Source organism: Chroicocephalus ridibundus, chromosome 1, assembly GCF_963924245.1.
Source record: "Chroicocephalus ridibundus chromosome 1, bChrRid1.1, whole genome shotgun sequence".
NCBI lineage: Eukaryota > Metazoa > Chordata > Aves > Charadriiformes > Laridae > Chroicocephalus > Chroicocephalus ridibundus.
The window spans coordinates 132,666,994-132,690,077 of record NC_086284.1 but is presented as its reverse complement, the minus strand read 5'-3'; the positions used below and the strand labels follow the sequence as shown (position 1 = coordinate 132,690,077).

Below are 23,084 nucleotides of genomic sequence, written 5' to 3'. Positions count from 1 at the left end.
GGACACAAAGGATCTTTTTTTTCTGAAGTGCATGTGTTGGTCTATCTTGCTCACACGCTGAGGGTCAAATTTAAAGTCAGATATGGAATTAGGAAGGAATTTTCCATCCCACGAAGACTGGCGAGAATCCCAAGTGCAGCTAACTCTCTGTTTTCTCTTCTTATCTCCCTAGACTTGCACAAGGAGATGCAAACAACAAACTTAAACCCAGAGATTTGATAGATTTACAAGATCTTCAAAAAATAAGACATATTTCTTCTGCAATCACTGCATGACTCAAAGAGGCTTGTTTCTTCTGAGTAAATGTGCGGCAAAAGACATGCATAGTATTTGGGTAAAGGAAGGGTAGATGTGATGTTATATGTCCTGTGACAGTTTTACTGAAAGCTCCTCAGGGCACAACACAAGCTTCATGCTTAATTTTTGAAAGCCAACATGTGCATAGAGTGTGCTACAGACATGTCACTGTCACAAAATGAGAACAACGTGACTCTGAATTCTGCTGCAGATTTTTGCAGGACAAAAAATTCCTCAGCTTTGATTGTTGAGGAATTAACTCACTTCTCAGCAGAGCTGTCATATTTCAGCTGTTTAGGCAGTCCTCTTAGAGTATCCAAGAAAATGACCAGAAAACCAGCTGAAAAAGTAACCACTAGTTATAACTGCTGTAACTACTTCTGGTGTTGACATATTAACTTACTGACAAGGGAAGTGTTTCCTATAGTGTCAGCACAGTAAAAGTTGAAGTCTAGGTCACATGTACACTTGTCTCAAGCATAAACAAAAAACCCTGATAAGTTCCAGATCCAGAGTCCCTTTCCTGTGGGTGCTACTGTAGTGAAGCAGAACAAGCCTGGCTTGATGTTCAGATAGCAGGCTAAACCTGCAGTGTTAGCAATGGTGTGATACTTTGTTTTGACTTACAAACTGAATAGAGCAAAGACAAAGCCTCAAAAGGAGAATAAATATAGATGCGCAAGAGGTCATTTCATTGATAGCTCACTTTTATGAGGGCTACCCACGCTTACAAGGGGAAGTGCGAACTCTGCACCTGAAAACTTGTTCTCGAACCCTCCTGAGGCTTCTCACTAAAGCAATGCCCTATTTTCTCCTCTTTTTGACTGTACAGATTCAACACTCAAAATGCGCCCTTGCTAAGCCCGAGTCTACCAGATTTGCAGCCAGCTAAAAGACCTAACATAATACAGAGTGAAAGTGAATACTCTTAAAATTAGCCTATCAACGGAAAAAACAGTCCCTTCCCACTATTAAAAAGACAGACCTAAGGTGTACCACAGAAATGCATGTGAGCAAATCTGGATTTCTGTAATCTAGTAAACCCTATGAAAATACCAGACAGGCAGTGAAAAAGTAGTATCACAGCAGTCAAGGCAAGAAACATTTAGAAAGTGACTAATAGCAGCAATTTTTAATCAAATTGTTCAACATGAGTTTTTTTTTGTTTTAGTTGATCACGTCTGATAACATTGTTAAAAGAGTAAAAGAGGCTTGCTAAAGACTCAGCGCAATCACCTTTTCAAATCACAAAATGTCAAGGCAGACTGCTCCTAAATTTTCAGGAGACAGCATATTCATCTCTCTTGCTATTTGCAAAGCCAAAGGAAACAATTTCAAACAAAACAAAGCGGTCCCCTATTGGTCCTTCTGCAAGGAATCAAGGAGAGCACAAAACTAACGTTAGCATTTGTAACCTCTTTCTGAGCTCAACCCATTAGCAACAAAAGCATTGCTAAGAAAACAGTAGTAGGAGGTACTCCGGTAAACAACTACATCTGTAAGATTTCGAGTGTTCACTGTATATGCCTTATTTCTTGCCAGCTTCCTTTCTTGCTCAGTATTTGCTTCTTGTGCAACGTTGAATGCAGCAAAAGAAATCTCTGCTTCCCTAGCCAGTAAATAGATAACAATTAGCTTTCACCTCTTCTGTGGACGACTGAGCGTGTTGAGACTGAATTATTGTTCCCCAGTAAAAGAACAGAATATTATTATGTATAAAATCCTGATAATGATACTGCATACTCATAACTTTTCTCCAAGGATCCAAGACTTCCTAACAAACATTAAATTAAGCCTTGCCACGACACTCTTGGAAGACAAATAGTTCTTCACTACAATTTTCAAGTGGGAGAATATAATGAACAGCTAATGCTTATAGACCTAATTTGAAAAGAAAAGCTTTCATGATTTTATTTGTAAATGTTTATTTAATTTCCCAAAAGTGAAACTGAGAGAAGTATACTATTTTACGCCAGCCTCTCTCCACCCCTTCAGCTCTTTGAAGCCTTAAAACATCGAGACTGTAAATTCAATTTCTGTGTCTGGAGGCCCAGCACTAATAGCTCTGTCTGGAACATCAGTATCAAGGGACAGTAAGCGTCTTCAGAGTTTAGAGGAAGCCAGCAACGGGCTTTCTAGAGAGACAGAAAATATCTCTATTATTTATTTTAGTGAGAGATTAGTAAGTGGGGAATATTATAAGAGCATGTTATTTTCAGTATCAGTAATCCAGTAAGAGCACTAAAATTTATGTATAGACATGGAAAAAAAATGGATCCACGCCTCTGCATAACTTGCCTGCGTTCTCTCTCCAGCAGAAATCATCTCTGGTCATTTCAGAACAAGAAACACTGAGCTGGGATAATAATTATTGTGCACACGTTAAGACCGTTAGGAAGAGACAATGCTCAAACTGTATTTAGGAGACAAAAAATGAGGAACACTGCTGAAATCCAGAAACCCAAGTTCAACTCTTGCTTTTCCTTTTTCAAAGGTGAGCCAGTTTTAACCCAATTGCCCTTACCATATGTGTTTGTCATCGTATCTTCTATCATGAACTATGAATAAGACACTGTAACGGTTCTTATTTGTGTATTTGTGTGATAAATATTTCTGAATTTATAAGCATATGTTTATATTCAGGTATTTAATGTATTTATGTATTTAGAATCACACAATTCCAGCAGCGTGTCTTTGTCTGTATGTCAATTTGCTGTTCCTGGCTTTGGCCTCGCTGGTAAAACTGTCAGCTCTGCTGTGTCTTCTGGGATCTAGCCATGATGAATAAAGTTTGCATCGTGTCAGCCCACTAAAAATAAGCAAAGCAGTCTTTACCTGCAGCTTTAAAACAACACCATTTCTAGGGAAAAAAATATGCCTCATTTGCAAGGACATGGGTTCCAAACCAGTGTAGTTACACAGGTCCATCACCTTAAGAAGTTCAGGCCTTGAGACAAGCATCCATTTAAGCATCATTTACTGTTAATGTATTTGACACACATTAAAATGGATCAACCACTGTAGTTAGTTTGGCTTTCCCTAAGCCAGAGTGTCTTATATAGACCTATAAATATATATATATATATATACACACACACCTATAAATATAGACCTATTTCTGATATACCTCCAGCAAAACACGTTGCTGAATAAAGATGGCTACAATGATTGGTAACAATAGGAAATTAAGAAATTAACAACCGAAACTAAGAATTGGAGATTCAGCGAGAGAGAACAAACTGGACTACAGTTTAATCAAAGAAATACTAATAGTTTATGACACACCACAGTCACTTGCTATTTCAATTGACACTCCAGACTTGCGTCCTCAGACTTGGAAACTGAAGCCATAAGACCTAGGTGATTAGGAACATTGGAAAAGCCCAGTAGGTTCCTAATCACATGTTTCAAGTCTAAAAATCTGACTCTTGAGAACCTAAGTCTTGCCAAAAATTGGCTTACATCTGTCCACAAAGTATTTCTTTACCATGTAAGCATCATACAGAGTTTCAAAGACACGCGTCAGCCACCCCTACAGTGAAGCTATGTCAAAAAAGGTTTCCCCATGTAGTGAATGCTGCCAGAACTTAAGATATATTTTCCATTCCACATCAGAAGAACTAGACTTTTCCCAGTTTTAAGCCAAAAATGCCAGAAACATTGCTCAGGACTGCCAGCGGCATTGTCAATGTGAGCGCTTGCACACAACTTCTAGAGACAACCAGGTATACTTGGCTCTGATCTGGCTGAAAGACTAGAACTGGGCCATCCTACATAACAAGTGAGACACCTACACTTTAGGCTACAGTCATTCAATTATGAAATGGGTCTTCCTCTTTTTGATCCAAAAATGTACTGCATATTTGGAAAAAAAAGTCCCCAATACAACTTTTATATGATTCCATGATTTGATTTAAATAATCTCACTTTCTCTGCCAAATCCTACCCTCCTTTCTCCTTTAGAGCAGGATCATCCAAAACATCCCCAGTCTCCTTCTTCCTTATTCACACAGAACCACAAGAACCTGATGTTTTGTTTGTGAACGCACCCGCATAAACTGGCAGACCGCTCAGACCCCCGGCTCAGGTCTCGGAAGCAGGGCTTTTAATTTAGACGGAAGAACACATCTCTTACCTGCAGAGCTCAAACGTGCTCTGCCACTGGTCAGACTACACAGCAAGAGGACTGAATCGAATTTACCAATGTGTGAAAGGTGTGACAATAGGAAATTTAGGGGCAGTGTGAGAAAAATGCACAGTATCAGAAGTCAGAAAGTAGATTAAAACAGGACGCAGCTTGAATTTTCAGGGAAAGGAAGAGTGTCCCAGCCCCTTTTCTTACCATCTTACTCCATGGTAGTCTACGTGGCTCCCCATTTATCTCTTTTCTGCAAATCGTATGCCAGGCCTTTAGTATACCCTGTATGAAATCTATAATTCAGGATTGAGAATCTGACAGGCAGTTAGCCAGCCAAATTTAAGTGTTGCTTTGCTCACTGAAGAGCATAAATTCACCAATGACTTGAAAATCCTGACCTGAAGTCACTTTTGAAAGCAGGATTCAAACCCTGTTATGGGATTAAGTTTTTCAGTGCCAATTAGCATAATCTCTAAATTATGAGACAAACTCAAATTAATGCGTTCATTTGATGATTATATGTACAAATATTTTAAACGCCTTTTTTTTTTTTATATCAGGTAACTACAGCATTTGTAATACCTGAAATGCTCAAAACAAAAGGAGGCAACAAACAAAGGTTCAAACTCTATTCTAATTTGTGAGTGCAGAGAGTTGTTCAGACAAATAACATTTGACACAGTTTCTTTATTTAGTATCACGAGACCTTAAAATGATCCAATAGTTGCGTATGTGCTTTCTAATTTCTAAACTAATAATAATTAAAGACTATGGAATAGTGAACAATACGTGAAGAACTGTAAAGGAAATTCATTCCTGATACAAATTTCTGAACAAATATTAAAATCTCTGTAAAGTTAATTAAAATTCCAGAACCTGCCATCAATTCTACCTATATTCAATTGGTAATTATCTGATTACATGATTAAATCATCCTGTAACCAGGGAGCAGGAGCTTTTCCTCAAATCACAGCTGAACCTGAATGATTATTTTGCTATTTTGTTTAAATAAGCTGAAATAACTTCAGTCATAGCAGCACAAGAACTAGAACTGAGCTGAAGAATTAACTAGCTCAGCTCCACAACATGAACTCAAATTTGTACTGATCTATTCATCCATTTTTCCATTTTTTGTCTCAGTATAGAATGAATGAGAATGACCTTTTGATTTTTTAACTAGCTGAGATTTGCCTTATCACGCAATCTTTATTTACACAGTCATACAATATTCCTAGAATAATATCATGTCATGCAGCTGTTATTGTAATTTTATATGTATCAGTGTAGAGTCTTGGAGCATGCAGAATATTTCTGAAGAAATGATTCAAGAAGATAGTGTATGTAGGATAGTTCATTTAACAAGCAGCAGAGGAACGCCAAGATCTTTCTGTTTCTTCAGGCATTTAGGAAAAATAGAGCTATAGTGAGTAAGAGTTGGGATAAGGTTTGCCGTTTGATATACTTTTGGATTTTGTTCAGAGTGAGGATATCTGTATATTTTAATGTGCAATTATTACTCTAAACCATTTCAGTTGCACTGTAAACATGCACAGTGTTAAACAGATGTCAGGACTGCAGTGGGCTTCACAAACTAAATAAGCAGTGGAAGAGGGATTTCTTTTTTGCCTTTTTACACATGGATTTACACAATCCATGCAGATAAGGATTTTATGACTTTATTAATAAAAAAAATAAAGATAGCCAAAAGCAATGAATCTAGGCATCTGTTACAACCCCTAGCTTAAACATTTAACTGAGAAGGGACTATGTGCTGCAAAGAACAATTACACACAAGTAAATGTTGCTGTACAAGTCATGCCCAGATTCTCCAAGCTGTTCTTGGCATAAGACCAGAGGAGGTGAAACAAAAATAGCTTTATGCCATCTTTGCAGTTACCCAAATCCAGTAACAAGCATGGAGGCCAGCCCCAGCCCTGTATGCCGCCGTATAGCTACAGGACCGCTCTGTGTATCACCCCCTTGCCTGTGGTTCTGACGCAGGTTTTGGTAACTGAGGACCATTGGGAAAAGATTTAATTTAAGATTTAACTTTAATTCCCACAGGTATTTTCCCCAGGTACAGGAAACATTATGGGAGCTGGCAGGTACTGAGGAAACAGTTCTCTGGATTTTAGAAATGTCTCAATTTAAAAACTGGACTCCGTGGCCTTTTTGGATGAAACAAGAAATCAACCATTAATTTGCCATAAAATTAACATGAGAGCACTTAAGATTTAAACTGGACAAAGCACACAGGCAAAGCAGAGAGATCCCATAGGTACTATGTTCACCTGAAATTTCTATCAGTCCACAGTATTGAAAGGAAAAGATTAGAGCCATGAGTTATCTAACCCCACTGCCAGCTGTATTAGTGAAACTGTGTTCCTTTAATTAAGAGGTATATATCTCATAATCCCTTTGCCCACCAGGATATGAACTCTTGCTCACCTGAAATATTTCATTTAGGAGGAAATGTGCATTGTTAGGTACACATCGGCACAGCTGCATTACATGCTTAACTAAGAATTATGACTTTTTTTTCCTTCCTAGTTATTGCTCCTGTACTGTTCCCTGAATAATTTTTGTAGTTGCTTTGCTTCTGAAGAAGGTTGCATAATGTTAGTGTAAACATCACAGAGATATGTTAGCTGGCAACTACAGGCTGAAGTCAGAGACAAATTATCAAAAGCAAAAAAGAAATTTAAGAGGACATGTCCCAGTGAGAAACAAAATAATTTAGGCTTTTTAATGTTTTATATGCTCATCAAAAATTCCACCTTTTCATCTTTGGGCCTGGAAATCAGATAATTTTCAAACTTGAATGCAAGTTGCTACCTACACCCATATTTAGATCAGTAACATGAAGTATAATGTATAATATGAATGTCAGTACCCAACAATACAAATCCCAACCTGAAAATTGTAGTCGTGTATTTTTTCTACTTTGGTAATCCTTGATACAAAATGGGAACCCATTATGCTGTAATTAGACATTTTTAAAAGCTCTTTTAGATCTCTGGATGAAAGACAGTATGTAGATGCCAAGCTGTTGTCAACTGTTTTTACTGTCTGGAATTGTATGTTCAAATCCTGGCTCAATCAAGCCAACCTTTCTCATTTCTGAGACAGCTATTTCAATGTGCTGTGATTTACTACAAGCAGAGCTTTCAAACAAGGCCCTATAATGTACGGCTGTTTCAAAATGTGCCTATAAAAACAAAGTCTTAATACTCCACATGTGTTGCACGCAACTATATTCTTTATAATTTACAAGATGTTATTGTTTTTAATGGCCATCCCTCCAAACTTACTTGCCAGTTTGCAAATTGCTAACAGCAACAGAAAGCCGTCAGAACAAACTGTGCCCTCAGTGTCACCTACACTCTTCTGTATCCTCCGGTTTGTTGGCACAACTGTCAACGTTTCTCAATTACAAGTCAGTAATTCTCTAGGCAATGCACATGAAGGGAGAGGATACAAATCGTTGTGTCAGCTCCGCTGGTTTTGCGATGTTAATAGAAACCACAGTGCTCAAGATTTGTTTTAGTCTTCAGTAACTGCAGCTATCACCTTGATAAATATGGCAACAGGCGTATTGAATAAGAAAATGGGACTACTACAAATCACCTCCCAGAATAAGATTTCACTTTAAAAATTGCAAACACTAACAATATCATGGCATTGCTATTAGGAAAGATATTTTGGCAAAACTATAAAACTTTCAGGAAAAGAAGCAATTTCAGAATAAGTTATTTAAATTATTTTTATATAGTGGCATGAAAATAATCTCTTCCTCAATAATAATCTTTGTCAATAGTCTCTTCTCACAGGACATCATTCAGAGGACAGTATGTATGTCAACGCCCTAACTATGACTGTGTATATTCTATCTTGGGATCTTTAGTGTCATTTGCCAGGCACTGTCATCAACCTAAAAGTTCTTTAAAAAATATACACAACTATCACCAGCAATAGTCCCCACCTAGAATAATGGAAATTACGTGCTATGCCCCAGTGTCATTAACAGACGATAGGTCTATTTCTACAAATATCACATTGATGTGCAAAGCAAGGGATAACTAGTTTATTAGGGGAGAAAGGAAACAAGCATTATATAGAAAAAGCATGTCATCCTCATGCAAATAACAAATGAGGAGCACTCAGCCTCACAGTCCCTTGTTTCACCTCGTTGACCCTGTTCACTCCCACAGCTACGCAGGGGACAAAGTTCTTCCCACATTTCACTTAGGCAGGTCTGTAAGAGAGTGGGCAGTGCCAGCGCCCTGCCTGCCTCCACTCCCACCTCACCACTGCCTCTTGTCAGATCTCCACATCTGCTCCAGACCCTCTCACTACTGCTGGTTTCAATGCTACCGCTGCAGCATCTCTTATAGCACCGCACTGCCAGCTACCTTGTCTGATGCCGATGATGTGACAGACATGTCCTACTTCAGTTACAGCAGTTCCAGTTTGACAAATACTGAAAAATGGCTAGACCCAGGCCCCTGCCTGAGCACCTTCAGCTCTATCGCTGCACAGAGGGCATCCAACAACAAGGACAATCACCGCGCTTCTTCTCTCCATATTGTTCACCTATGACACTGAGCAGTATGTATGGATACTTCTGGATGCAGTGAACTCCTTCCCGTTAAAAGTGCCTTGTGGCCAATTTGTGTTGCTCTTTGTTTATAAAATACTTCATAGCCTCAATTGAAAACTGAAACTCTATGAAAGCATCGGAAATAACCTCAGCAAAACAACTCCCAAAACTTAAATCTGCTTCATTCTGGCTATTTCCACCATATGGCGACAGGTCCTTCCTGTTGAGATTCCAACCACAGAGCTACTGATGCACCTGTGGTCACAGCACAAACTCAGCAAGAAGGTAGCTATGACTTTGGTGATCAGGGCCCATGTGGTTTCATGTGAACCTCAGTTTTCCATTGAAATTAAACACTTCTAGCTCTCATGACTGTGAACCAAAACTTCAGTGCTTAAGTAGAGTGAAACAAATATAGTAAATGTTGCAGACACTCCAGAAGAGGGAGGGATTACAGTTATTAACACTGAGGAACTAAAATTCAGGTCCTTAAAAGATTCTTGAGATATTCATCACCCACTTTAGGCACAGAGATTTTTTACACCCTCAAAAGTGTAATCCAGCTGCTGCTTAAGACTGGAGGGCTGACACTGTGCCTCCTGCACCAATTCATAGAGAGACACTGCTCAAAGCTCTCAACTGAAAGCTCCCAGGCAACATATTCTAAGTACGTGCTCTGATCTAACTGTGGAGGAGGGAGGGTAACGGCTTCTCCGTAAGATCAAGCAGGGCTTTCTGACTGACGACTGCTTTCAAAGGCTTAGGTATGCAAATGTCTATGAAAATGGACATGACACATCAGAGACCATTAACTGTGCAACACCGCTTCCTGAGAAATGGAAGCAGCAGTAATTGTACCTTAGCTAGCTGCTACAACTACTCAACCTAAGACTATGCTGGGAAGCACAAGAAGCATAATCCACTATCAGTATGTTTGTTACAGACACAAGTCTAAATCATATCAAAATTCATGCTTATACATTCATATATACATTCACACACCACTGTTGGTATTAATGTTCATATCCTTATTACAATGCTTTAGACAAGGGTATCATATGGAGTAATGTATTTAAAAGACATTATGGTGCAACAGGTGGAATTTATTTCTGTTGTTTAGAAACCAGACTTTTATACCCTGTTTGTCATTCACTAACTGGATCCAGGCCCTTCAGTCTCTAATACATAAAACAGGAGAATTACAGTTGCCTCCCTCAGGTAAGGTAAGGACGGTAGGGAGGTTCCCTGAAATAATAAATACAGGCAGCAGAAGATTTAGGATTACAGCTCAGTTTATAAATCTGTGCGTTTTCCCTAGATTGAAGGCCAGTGAATAGAGGAAACTCATCAGCAGGGTTTGATATTTTATCATTTGTGCAAGAATATGACAGTCTTGCAAAATAAATGGCTATGCAGAAGACATAAAATATCTGTGGGACTTAAACGTGGTGTAGATTACTTGTCCTTTCAGCAGACCATTGTCTTTCCGATACAGAGTCTCCTGGAAGGAACTACCTCCGCAATTCAAATTACTTTCAAAACACTTGCGTAGAAAGAATGGCATCTGAACAGCTGCAACAGTGCATAGTGTAGAGTGTACTGCTTGGTGTAGACTAGGTACAGCTTAGTTAAATTCCTTCTGAAATGCTAAATGTAAAACATGTTCTAAAATGTAAACAAAGAGAGATCTGAAAACTGGATTGCTGTTGCAGGGCTGGAGAGTTGTGTTGCTCAGGGTTAGTCAGAAGTTCCTAACGAGTACCAATTATGATATGTTCAAAATATTTAAAAACACATACAGCTAAATAGGTCATCTTGAAAGCAGCTACCATAGCGGACTGTGTGATACATGTGGACCCATTCAGTCATGGCTTCCCACAACGGAGTTTGAAGTGTCATCAAAGAACCGTGCAGAAACGTGCACTGTGTGTGCCAAAGACACCTAAACACGAGGAAGAACTTCTTTACTTTGAGGGTGGCAGAGCACTGGAACAGGCTGCCCATGGAAGTGGTGGAGTCTCCATCTCTGTAGACATTCAAAACCCACCCGGACGCGTTCCTGTGCAACCTGCTCTGGCAGGGGTAGTTGGACTAGATGATCTCCAGAGGTCCCTTCCAACCCTACCATTCTGTGATTCTGTGATTCTGTGACAGCCATGAGGTGAAAGGTGGAAGAAGATGGGAATAAGGAGGCAATCTCTGCCACAAGCACCAACTATTGAGGCACCAGACTAGACATTTAAACCTGCCTACACTGTACCTTGCCAGAATATAAGAGATAACTGCACCAGTCTGGCAGGCCTGACACAGGACCTACAAAAGATCCTTGCCCTTCTGAGGCACAGCAGCTGTGAGCTAGGCACCATACTGCTGTGTACCTGAAATGGCACTCACTGTGTGCTTCAAAAGTACTTGAACTTTCTGGGAAGAGGGAAGGGTGCCAACAAAACTGTCTGCAAGCTCTAGATCAGTTCAGGCTTCTCAAAGAAGAATTTAAGTAGAAGACTGCATGAACAACCTATCCGCTACTTCAGTCCCTAATCTGTAACTTCACTGATGAACCCCATCACCACGAGACCTCAACTTCCCTTTCTGCTTTGTCTCTGTGGAGACTTTTGTGCAATGGACCATGTGAACACAGCCATGAGTTTGCTGAATGCTTTGACACTAAGAACCAGCATAAGAGACACAGATCTCTTGCACATTCACTGAAACAGTCAGATTGCTCCCACTGCCATCCCCTCCTGATGCTTCCAATTGGTACTACAGGACCAGGAGTAATGGGACTGGAGGAAATCTCCCCATAATTTTACATTCCTCCAACAACTTGTCTTCAATGGTCCTCCTTTAGCACAGACAGTTCTCAAACAAAGAAACTTCACAAGCAAATGCTTAAATTAATGGTGCCAGGCCGTTGGTGAGTCAAAGGGTGGAAAAACAGGAATGGGGAACGAATGTCCCCTTCTCAAGAAGATTAAGGTTACAAGATAAAAAGAGAGCACAGAGAACAGAAAGCAGAAAATACAAGTTAGATGGTGCTTCCTGGAGAAAAGGACTACATCTGTTAAACTCTGCCTTGAGGAGATGATGACGGGAAATGGAAAGATGAAATGTTTTTCATCTCCTTAACCTCATCTGCCTGAGGCAACTTCATTGGTTATGGTAGGTAGCAGCTCTCTCCTTTCTGTTTGCAGAGCATACTGTAGACCACTATTCTGGTTTATGAGATGTCCTCCTAAGTGGAGACAAGTAATGGTAACATTAACAGGTCAGCAGCCCTACTGCTTGTAAAGCCCAGCAGACACCTCTGAGCAGTGTCATGGTGCTGGAAGGACTTGCTGACTGAAGGCAGAAAGCAGGCAGAAAACTTCTTATAGCAGGGATGATTTATGGTGACACTTTGATGTTCAACTTTGCTTTGGGTTGCTCCTAAATGTTCTGTTTCCTGGAAGATGTACATAAAGGAACCCAAAGCCCCTGGTTTCCCAATGTTTTAATTCAAGATATCAAGTGTCCAAGTATAGCAGCAGCACAATGAGTAAACAGAAGCATCAGATGTGAAACTCGTTCAAGTTAAAGCAAGCTTTCTCTAGATGAATAGATGTACATGTTGATTATTTGTGATAAACACTTGAAAAAAAATCCTGAAATCAGCTATCTTAAGTTCTATGAATTCTTGTGTATTCGGTTTGCTCAGAGAGGTTGGTGTATCTTTTCAAGCTCACATATTGCTATTTTTAAGTAGTAAGTGTAATTAGCAAAATTTACTAAACCGATCCCATAATTTAAGAAAGTGCTGCAGAGAATTTATTATTCATTAGAGGTCACTTAATGTGTTCCTAACTTATTAAGCTGAAATAACAGTTTCTAGATGCTGAATACTGGTAAAAGTCTCAAAAATAGTACTTGTGTAAACCATTACACAAACCAAGTCTATTAAGGAATTCCTGTAGACAGTAGCATGGACATTGAATTAATTTTTTAAAATATATGCCAGCAGTCTAGCTGCAAAGAACAGAGCACTCAGAGAACTTACCTACTATTTTGTTTGTGAGATGTCTGTGAATAGCCCGATTTTTATCATTTATTTCAGGACCATGAGTGTCCCTTTCCGGTTGACTCACAGCTATGTATTAATTTTTGGAGAGAACTGAATTCCATTTCATGACTGTCCATGGACTGCATCATAAATTCAAGACTATACACTCCCCTCTCTCCACCGATCTCCCACAGATGCCAAAAGGAAGCTTGTACAGAGATCAAAGGAAGAATTTGGGCTCTGTGTAGTAAAATAAAACTTTCAGTTGTTATTTTTTACATCACATTCAGAACTGCTTACTGGAAAATGTTCCCTTTGCTAGGATTACTGCCACCCTTGCTCCTTTCTTTCCCCATCCTTCTTTCTTTTCTCTGTCTTATTTTTCTTCTTTTTGTATCTGTCATTACAAATTCCCATTCCCTGTGCAATGTGTTGGAATGGTCACTGTTAGCATGTAAAGTGCCACCATTAACCATGACTACTTGCACTCTGACAAGTCCCGAGCAGTAATGGTTCAAATATACCTCCAGAGTCTAAGACATAGCACAATGGCCCTCACCTTCTGCACAGGAGAACATTGCATATCTATATCTGCAATGTCACAGCTGTGTTTAACCCTCTCCCCCCCATACACACACGTTTTTCAAGAGGCAAAAATCAGAACGCAGGCACTCACTAACTGCCATACCCATATTAGACACTCACCCAGGTGTTCAGTATCTTGTCCACCGAAGTACTGAGCAGCAGGTAGTCTCTGTCCCAGTGCTAGGCACTGTAGGCAGACAGGTTAATATGCCAGCCCCAAGTACCGCAAACTAACTATTAACAAATAGAATTTATCAAGTTCAGTAGCATGTTTTCCCTCCTACTCCAAAATGGGTTTAGATCAATAAAGCTAGTTTAGATCAGTTTCAGGCACAGGGGATCTAGTTATAAGGTCCACCTTAAGACTGCAGAACAGAAGAGTGGTTGCCTGACCCTACGGACCACAACAGCCAGTTGAACCCTCCTGAAAATGGCAGGAAAAGGGATCAGAAACTTTTGAACCCCTGAGTTTTGCCTGTTCCCATATGGTACCCATACCTTACAACAACACAGAGCTTTTTGCATGGAAATTCCAGTGTGCTTCAGAAATCCCTGTTTCTAAACAAGACATTTCTAAGATCCTGGGAGGCACGGTTCTTATCCCCACTTTTGAAACTGTAAAACTGAAAGGGAATTATTTGCCTGAGGTCAATGTTCAAGCCCAGAACAGGTTCTGGAATCATTTTTACAATTAAGTCACTGGATCGTGTTCCCTTCACTAGCATTTCATGTATGCATGAAGAGATTACAATCTCTCATACTTGGTGAGCTGAGCAGTTCATCTACCCTAACTTTCTCAGCTGAACAAAAAATGTGCTTATACAGAATTAGCCCTGATACATCAGCAGAGAAGCTATCACTCTGTCAATGCGCCCCTCAGTCTACTTGAGTGTCAATAATGTTCTTACAAGCGTTGGCACAAATTAGTGCAGGTAAAGCATTCCTCACTCTTGCAGTTAATAAGTGACTGAGAAAGCCTATCAACTTATGCAGAAGAGGTTGTTTGCAACCAACAGTAGATGCAACAGTTTGCAACCAACATGCAGATGAAATGGGAACGAACTGAAAGAGCTCTCACTGTCTCACTAGACATTTTTGCTTATGTTTCAGAAGTTAATTCTAATAAGCTTATCAAATATCAAGAAAGTACCATGGTCTGAGAATGGCGCAAAGGGTGTCATACTGACAGAAGTGGGATCTGGATTCTTTCATTGAGCCATAAAGTTTAGCACAGGAGGTAACTGCACAACCTTCTCTGTCAGTATTGCTTTATTGCTACTTTGAGAATGATGTCAAAATTTTGCCAGCATGCCAACCACTCCATCACTAGCCTCTTTCATAGGTTACAGGTAAGGCACTTTGGTGTCAAATACTGTGGTGAGATTTGACACACACTTGGGCACAGAGTTGGGCTTACCCTAATAATTTTATATATGATCCCAAATATCAGCCATGTCATGTCCTAGAATAAAAAAAATTACTTTGGGATGTTCTGTTTGCCTTCTCATCACCAACCTGCCATAATTAATCTGCTTTAAAACTATCTACTTTTCAAAAAGTTACATTAATTAAATGTAAGCTAGTCATTGAAACAGTGTTCCGTCTGAACAGCCATCAGATTCCTTCACCACCACTCAGTAAACCTCAGCAAAAATATTCCTAATAATCATCCCGCTAATTTTTTCCACTCTCACAACTGGACGATGTACCCAGACTTCACAACACTTGGATCAATGACCAAACCCCAGTGAACACACAGGGAACAGAACTGGATCCTGTCTGGGGGGCTGGAACTTGCATTTCTCATTGAAAGAAGAGCTTAGTCCTGCAGCATGGTGAGGCAAGAAGAGTAGTGCAGTAAGTGAAAAGAGTTCACAGTTGCTCAGCCCCAGACTAAATCAAGAAACCGAGTTAAGGGCTCTAATTTCCACAATTAGCATAAACACTTTCAGGGACACTACGCTGCCTGGGAAATAGCCGTAGCAACGCCTCACTAATACTCCCCTGACCTTGCCCCTCCCAGCACATCCTCTGTGCATTTACACCAGGTGGTGAAACTCGAGTAGGAGGCAAAAAAAGTCCTGACTGTGATAGACACTACTCGAAAGGGGAAATCAGGAAAAGCCTGCAAAGCCGCTCTCCCCCACACACATGACCAAACAGGAGCACTGCACTGGGCATGGCTGGCAGATGTAGGGCTACTGCCCCCTGGCCCCTCTGAATCCAGCGCAGGGCGTCCAGCAAGATTAATTCTAGTTTGCACCAGGGCTGCACAGAAAGGCACACAGAGCTGGTTTTGGGGCACAGAGCCTGACAGTAAGCAGGAGGGCTGTGCATAATGGACAACCTGTTTCAAGTAGGGAAAACATCAGTCAAAAGGGAAACACTTCAAACAAACATATGAAAGTAAATCTAAGGATCATATCCTGTATCCACATAAGTAAAAATGAAGATTTTAAGGACAGATTAATTAGTGTTTAGAATGTCTCTTCAGACATATGGTGAAATTTGTTTTGAGTAGTGCTAGGAGCTCCCAGAACTCCTAACTGTGTTATAAATCAGTTTGCACGATACTGCTATTAGCCGTTTTCTATCAGGACCACTTGAGGTGATTTTTTTTCCCAGCGCGTGTGATTTCAGTAAAACAACCTGTTGCTCCTTCAAGTTTTGTTATGAATTACTGCTCTTCCCCTCAATATTATTGCTAGATAACTTCAGCCAGAGAAAACACTTCTGAGCTTTACTGAAATTTCTCCTTTTGCCTGATCCTACATGTATCAGAAGCCGCTCTGCCCAGGATTTGGGGAGGGGAAGTGGAGGGGTCCCTCCGTGGAATTACGTCTGCATCCGGCGCGGCCGGCCGGGCTCAGCCCGAAATGCCCCTGGCTCCCCGTCGCCCTCGCATTCCTCCACCCCCCCAAACCCCCCCTCGCCGGGGGCTCTGCTCCTCTGGGTTTCTGCACCCCCAAAGCCAGACCCCGGCGCTGCACCGCGGGCTCTCTCCCCTCCCTCCTCGCCGCCGGCGCGAACCCCGCAGGCTGCGCCCCGTCCCTTCCCCATGCGCCCCCAGCGCGGGCGGGCTGGACCCGGCGGGAGCGCTGCCCCCCCGGCGCTGCCCCCGACCCCGGCCCCGGCCCCTCTCCCGCTCCGGGGCACGCACCCACCTGCCCCGCGGGCCCCGCGCCCCGCTCACCTCGTCCCGCCGCCGGGGCTGCTCCTGCCGCCACCAGCTCCTGCCCTTACTCCGGCGCTGGGCAGGGCGGCGGCAGCAGCATCCCCCGCCGGCCCCCCAGCTGCCGCGGCGGCACTTGCAGCCTCACGGGAACCGGCGGCGAGGGGAGGAGGGGGTGGGGGAGAGAGAAACCCCTGGCCAGGGCCCCGTCCCAGCCCTCCCCGCCGCCTCCGGCACCTGGGCCCGCTCCCACGGGCCACGCAAGGCGGGGCGGGCGGCGGCGGCCACCGCGGGGACCCGCCCGGGCGCGCCCCGCTCCGCGCCGCGCCGCCCCGCTGCTCCCGGGCACGGCGTTCCCGGTCAGGGCATCGCGGATACCGCCCGAGGAGGTGCAGGAACGTCGGATACCTCTGCATGGACCTTCCTGCAGCTGGGCTGCTCGGCGTGCAAGTTCGGGGGTACGGCGGCGGTGCGAGCGCTGCTGCCCGGCTCTGGCGGTTCCCCGTGCGGCGGCACTCGACGGGCCGGCACCCGCGTTCTTAACCCTGCGGCTGTGGGGACACTGCTGCGGGGAGGGAAAGCATCCCTGCCCCAATTTCCTTACCAAGGATGAGGTCTTCTTCCAGTTCACACCGAAAAAGTCTGGCCTTCTATTTTATGCTGTTCCCTGGTAGCTGAGCCCCATGCAGTAACGATACCGGAGTCCTCTATCTCTTGAAGCAGAAAATCCTCAGCTCGTGCTGTACTGTTGTGTGGTTGTGCGCATATGTACAGCTCCAGACTTGCTATACTCGCCAATTTATTTCCATCTTAAGAACTGAAATGCAGAGAACGAAATGTTTTCATCATTATTTGCTAGCACTTATATTATTACACTGCTTGTCACATCCAAAGATCTGTCGGCGTTGGTTGAGAGCAACACTGTCTTTTAGGATCATTATGCAGTTTATATCTGAAATTTCTTAACCTTATAAAATGTTTTGGTTTTTTTTTTTCTTTTAAGGAAAAGTAGCACCTAGCCCTATACTGAGATTCTGGTGTCATTCTAGTGCCCAATCCTAGTGCTCTGGATCTGTCCTGAGAGCCTCCAGTTTTCATTTCCCAAATAATAACAACAAAAGTATTGTTAAAGTTGCAATGTACTGATGAGAGTGATACTCAGTATATATTAAAAGTGTATTGTACTTTTCCCCCCAAAGAAGTGACAGAGACCTTTACTTCTGAAGAAGATCTGTGAGACCTAACTTTGGTACCGGCCTAGTCCATGTATTATTGCAGAATTATCAATGGACTTAAAGTCACTTAGGTCCTCAGACAGCGTTTCATGTATTAAGATGCAGCTAATTTTGATAAATAATTATATTTATTTTCTCACTTCTAGTGCAATACACTAACTTTTTAAAACTTAGATCATCATCCTTATGATAGTTATTACAGTATAATTGTGCTATCAATCATAATGAAATGACCTTTATGACCAAATACTTTCTAGATAAAAAAAACCCAAACCAAAACTGATTGCAAAGGTGAATGAATAGCTTCCTTAATTCTTAATCATGCTTAACTGGAGATGGTTCAAAATAAAAGGTCTACAAATTCAGAGAATTCCCTATTAAGGTTAAACTAAACATTCATTTAGGGACCAAAGCAAACCTAACGTTTCCCTGCAGGAGTCAAAAGTGTTAATGTTTCGAATCCCAAATAAAAATAAACTCTTGTTTGAAGAAACAGTAGAGATTTCTTTGTACAGAAAGTATTTGGAGTCAGGTTTTTCAGGACTACACTGTAGCATGGCAGTAAAACTAAACTTTTTTTAAAGCTATTCTCTGGTTGTACAGAAACTGGAAGAAAAGAGGAAGTTGGTTATTTTAAGTAATCATCTAGGTATAGTTATGGGGCAGAGACGGAAAATGTGGAAGAAAACAAAACCTTTAAAATGGAAAATGATCCAGGTCAGATGTCAGGTTGTGGTACCTTTCCAAACTTTTTCCACAAAATCTGTAAATCAGATATTGCTGTATTAATTCCTGTACTACCCCCGCTTAGCCAACTGTGGAATTTACGCCATAGGTTTTGTGTGGCCCAGTATGTGAGACATGGTTGTAACAAATAGGAGCCAATGTAACAGAAGGGTTGTTTTTTTTTTAATTTCTCTTGATATTAATTGTAGCTCCCCATTATTTGTCATTTAATCACTTTGTGGTTGCTTCTTCCACCATGATAGTAGCAACAGAGCACAATCTGTTTCCGCCGATAAAAATGGAACAACGGAAAGGCAGCAGTACAAGCCCATAGGGACCTTCTGTGCTCTTGCTGGACAACTTGTTGCTTCCTAGAGCTTAGCTACACAAGCCAAGGTAGCAAAATTACACCCATTCAGGGCCTGAGCAACATGACATCTCACCTGCGGAGTTCAAGCAGACCATACCAGAATGCACTTTGTCAGGGCACCCGCAAATCCCAATGTTTGGAGAGCTCAGCCAGGATGTAGAAGGCTCAGCTTCTCCTGTGTCTAAGCAGATTTGAACCCACGTCTCTCTCTTAGCAAGGAAATAGCCTCAACAGCTGGCCACAGAGCATTCCAGAGGAGGAATTACCCATGCTGTCCTTCTGAAACCCATGCTGTCCTTCGCTTTGTTTCACATGGCTTCATTTTATTTTGAATTGGGTGGGAGGAAAAAGAAAGAGTAAGTTCCTTACACCAGGGAAACTTTAACATTTTGAGTCCTATGCTAATGACAGTTGATTGCAATTTTGACTCTATCACCCTCTTCGCAGATGAAGCTGCCAGTTTCAGTAGAGACTCTGGATCTGAGCCAGCTTCGGTAGTGACTTGACTTGGGAGCTAGTCCTTATATGCCAGCTTCTCTCTGCCTTTGCCATATGCAACACATGCTTAAAATACAGCATAAAAATAACAAGTAAAAGCCAAATATATTATTTGTATTATTTAATTCCCTAATTATTGTAATACTCAACCGCATTAGTAGCTCAGTGGTAGAGTGCCTGTGAAAGAAGCAAACCAACAAATACTGAGGATCACTTCTACTTCAGTAAAAAGAAAAGGAATACATGGAACTACAGAGAACATGCAGCTGTTTGTTCCTTTAAAACTACAAGTCAAAACCACCTTTGAATATTTTCTGGAAATACCACAAGCAGTTAAACAAGGTAAAGCTAAGAACGGCTGAGTTGGAACACTAGACCTAAGGACAAAAAAAAGAAAAGCTGAGGTGGCAAGAAACTTCTCTGGTTTCCAGGTAGTATAGTCACCTCTACTGTACTGTGGCCTTCAGAGTTTGATCTCAAAGGATCAAAGGCTGCATTGCCAAGCAAGTTTGTCAAGCTGCAGCAGGTCCCTTGTAATGGAAAGGCACCTGTGGTGTCAGCGGGGAGATTCTTCATGGAGCAACAAGGGGTGTCTCACAGAACAAGGAGAGAGTTCAGAAAGACAGAAAGGCCCTCAGAAACAGCTAGTTTCCTCTTGCAAGGATTTGCTTGCAGGGCTGGTATGGTTTCCAACTGTATATCATCAGATGCCCAGGCATGTTACCAACTCAGAGGCAAAAGTGGCTTGGGAGAGAGGTGGGCAACTGCTGGGAAGGACTCCTGGAGGAGACCATTGATTGGAGTAGCATCTGTAATCAGTTCAACGTACTGAGGAATTTATGTATGTAATGCATCTTATTGTGCAGCATTATGGCAAATAGGGTGTCATGGACTGTCCTTTAGGGTACAGTTGGACAAGTTATGTTAGGCTGCTGATTCTTTTGATGATGCCTCTGATGATCCTTGGTGATGAATAACGGCTCTGCTGGGTGGCATTGCACACCCACCTTACACTGGCTATGTGGACAACTTACTCCTCTCCAAATTAATTTCCTAATCAGTAGCCAGAATAGGCAATGTGTAGATGCCATGAGGTGATGGAGTCTCACAAAGGTATGGGGAGTAGTGAGGTCATGTGTTGATGTGAATGGGGCAGTTGTCAGCTCATAAAGCAGAGTATTGAAGGTTGCTCTTTGCATACAGGTATTTTGTTAACTCACTGCTGGTCCCCTCTAGGTGCGAAGGGCAAAATAATCCCACAGAAGCATTTTCCTGCAGAAACTCTGCAGAGGGCTAAGAGGAGAGTTACCGTTGTATCTCTAAATAGCAGGCTCTTTGTCCATCATCTGGACAAAGATGTAAGTAACCTCCCAAACAGAACTCCTGCAGCTCTCAAGTGCAGCAGTCAGACAGCTCTCCAAAAGGGCTTGGAAAGCTGCCCGATTCACCTGGCCCTAGTCAGAAAGGTGAATTGGTGCTAGGACAGGCTTTCTTCTCCTGTAAGTTAGCCTCTTCTAGCTTATCTGTGTCCCTTATCCAGGGTGTGCATGTGGTTGGGGAAGAAGAAAGGGTCAGGAAGAAGGTGTAAAGGCTAGATGGCAAGGTGCAAAGTCAGATGGGATAACTGGAAAGTCTGATTTTCATTTTGATAAAGCTTTCTGACGCTGCAGCTTGTGCATGCCAGAGGTATGCTTAATACAACAGGTGCAGATGTAAGTGGCTTGAGCCAATTGCCTGGGAAGCTGAAGCCCAAATTTGAACCAGGTTACCAATGGCTGAGTCTTGTTCCCAGGGCCTGATATGCTGAAGAGAACTATACTAATAAAGCCCAAACCAGGCTCTCCATTGTTTTGTTCTGTTACATAAGTTCAGGGAAGTAGGTGACAGGGAGAATGACAGTCTGCCTCAACTTCTTAAACTACATTTATTGCTAATAAAAGAAGCTAATCTGATAGCTTGAACACTGACAACCCAGAAAGCTGAGGTCTTTCCATTGAACAAGCTGAGCATCACAGGCAAGGCGTATCCCTGGGTCCCTCTACCCCAAAATGTTCCTCATCTTTGGCTTGTGTAGGAGAAAAGGCTGCATTCAGGCCTTCTTCTCTGCTGAAACTGAACGATGAGTACTCAGAACGAACATTTGCAAGCTGAGTTTTGACTGGGATTCAGAGAAAAGTTGAGCTGTTGGGCTCTGAAGGAAACGCTAGAGAGAGGCTGGGGCTGTTACAGGGGTGTGAAGCTGACATACTTTGGCTGTGTAGATGTGGCTATATCACTGTCTAGTGGCTGTCCCATAGAACACAAGTCCCCTTGCTGCAGCTAGACTTTATGGATACACCACGTGCTTGAATAATGAGTTCTGTGTTTTTCAAGCCAAAAATTCTTCTTCCCCTGCTGAGGACCATGAGGTCTGCGTATCTGCAACACATGGATTTCTTACAGAGGAGTAGATTTATTCTTGAAGGGCAGTTGATGTTGTTTTGGTCAGTGCAGGAATGAAGAAAGGAATCAGCTTTTGGTGACTAAATGCTGAAAGGACTAGACTGGTATTACGCTACCCAAAATGAAATCTACTGGTCCATCTAGGAGTGAAACACAAACAAGGCAAAATCTGAATTAAAGGCTGCTAGAGAGACACAGCACCCAGTGTGCATTGGATAAAACCAGCAGCCCCGTGGACTGAGGACAATCCAACAACAACTCCAGCCCAGCTCCACAAATGTTATTGAACAAGTCTCATGAAGGTGTGTCCTATCTGAATTAGCCTTAAACAAAGAGGACTAAAAATCTCAAGCCCTTTCCTTCTTCCTCCCTGCTGTCTTGGTTTAAAAAGTTGAAAAGTCATGATTAAATTGGCTGAACTTGTTATTTAATATGTTTTATTTAGTTTGTATCTATGATTTTTTAAATATTTATCATATTGCTAAAGAATGGTGACTGTTTTCATAGAAACTGGAGATGGAAGAGACCCAGTAAGTTCACATCCAGTCCATCCCCCCTGCTGCCATTGCAAAATTTTTCTGCATGTACATTTTCCAGGACCACCTCCAAACTCATTTTAAAACGTTCTACTTTCATGGCAAGGTTCTGTGTTCCTCGTGTACAGATCTGGATATAGCTGGTGATGTCCACTCTCACCTTTTCTGCACTCCTTTCCCTCTTGATCTTCTTTGTTCTCAGATTCCTTTTTCAGACACAGGCACTTCTTATTTGGTTATCCTTAAGTGTTTCTTCTCCCTCCTTAGCTTTTTTTAAAAGGATCTGCACAGTTGGGCAGGGCTACTCTGGCAGATACAAGCAGCCTAAGCAATATCATTTGAGCAGTTATTTGTTGAGCAACCCTGGAATATCCTGCCCTGGGGAGTATGAAAAACCAAAACAAAAGCTCCAAGGTATTTGCTGAATACCAAAGCAGAAGCACACA

General features: G+C 42.0%; 1 protein-coding gene across 3 annotated transcripts in view; it reads right to left on the bottom strand.

The window, feature by feature from the left end:
* The window catches only part of CASR (calcium sensing receptor), an 81,479-nt gene extending 64,149 nt beyond the window's left edge, over positions 1 to 17,330 (bottom strand). Inside the window, exon 1 of one of the 3 annotated variants that reach the window (XM_063353019.1) lies at positions 17,240 to 17,330. The gene's annotated coding sequence lies outside the window, so the exon portion shown is untranslated. Of the gene's footprint in view, positions 1 to 16,823; positions 17,066 to 17,239 lie in introns of those variants that run through there. The other 2 variants (XM_063353009.1, XM_063353000.1) reach the window with 2 other exon arrangements.
* Between the last annotated feature and the right edge of the window lie 5,754 nt (positions 17,331 to 23,084).